Source organism: Myotis brandtii, unplaced genomic scaffold, assembly GCF_000412655.1.
Source record: "Myotis brandtii unplaced genomic scaffold, ASM41265v1 scaffold105, whole genome shotgun sequence".
In the NCBI taxonomy this organism is placed as follows: Eukaryota; Metazoa; Chordata; class Mammalia; order Chiroptera; family Vespertilionidae; genus Myotis; species Myotis brandtii.
Genome location: NW_005353538.1, coordinates 2,750,416 through 2,751,779, shown reverse-complemented (window position 1 = coordinate 2,751,779; position 1,364 = coordinate 2,750,416).

The following is a 1,364-nucleotide window of genomic DNA, read 5'->3' as shown; positions in this document are numbered from 1 at the left end:
CAGCTGAAATTCCACCACAGAGAAATCGGGGTGCTGCTGGATAGACATTGCTCAACAAGCTGTGTGCCCTGTCCTCCAGGTGAGCAGAAAGTGCCTATCCTTAGTAGGGCTGCATTCTGCACTCCACCTCCACCGCGTGGCTGCTGCCCTTCCTCCTATCCCAACCAACCTCATCTTACCTATGCTTCCCGTGGGCACCCAGAAACAGGTCTGAGCATCCAGAGTAACTACATAGTCTCCTGCTCTAACACATATTGAGGAGGGGCTAAATAAGCTTTCAGTCCAAGATTTTCTGTTCAGCTTGCCCACATTTTTCTTTTTAATGGAACTATTCAAGCTATTACACAAAACAAAAATTACCCTTACTGCTTTCCATATGTTCTAGAATATCATTACCCTTGAAATCATCCAAAACATCTTTTTTAAAATATATTTTTACTGATTTCAGAAAGGAAAGAAAGGGAGAGAGAGAGAGAGAGAGAGAGAGAGAGAGAGAAGCATCAATGATGAGAGAGAATCATTGATAGGCTGCCTCCTGCACACCACCTACTGAGGATCGAGCCCACAATCCAAGCATGTGTCCTGACTGTGACGTTGCCTCCTGCACACCCCCTACTGAGGATCGAGCCCACAATCCAATCATGTGTCCTGACTGTGACCTTCTGGTTCATAGGTCGATGCTCAAACACTGAGCCACACTGGCCAGGCTAAAACATCTTTAAGTGTGTTTTTCTTAAAGATTTTCTGCATTCTTAGATGTGATTATATTATTATTTAGAATCAATGTTTTCCTCAGCAAATACACCTTTGGTTTTATAAGGAAAATCAGTGGGAAAAACATTTAGTAGAGAAAAGAAGTTCATCCAGGCCGAAACCGGTTTGGCTCAGTGGATAGAGCGTCGACCTGCGGACTGAAAGGTCCCGGTTTTATAAGGAAAATCAGTGGGAAAAACATTTAGTAGAGAAAAGAAGTTCATCCAGGAAAACTTTTTTCACAAAAGTATATGCTCCTAAGGTGAAGTATACTTAGCTACCCTGTGATCAACTCCCTAATATTTACACTAATAAAAATTTTTTCTGATAATCTGCCTCTTTCTCCTAAATGAAAAGTCTGGTACTCAAAAAATATTCATTAGTATTTTGGCATATTTGGATCCTTTTATTTTGCTTGAATATACAAGTACTAGAGACCCGGTACATGAAATTCGTGCACGGGGGGCGGGGGGCCTCAGCCCAGCCTGCACCCTCTCTAATCCGGGACCCCTTGGGGGATGTCCGACTGCCGGTTTAGGCCTGATCCCAGATATTGGGCCTAAACCGGCAGTCAGACATCCCTCTCACAATCCTGGACCTCTGGCTCCTAA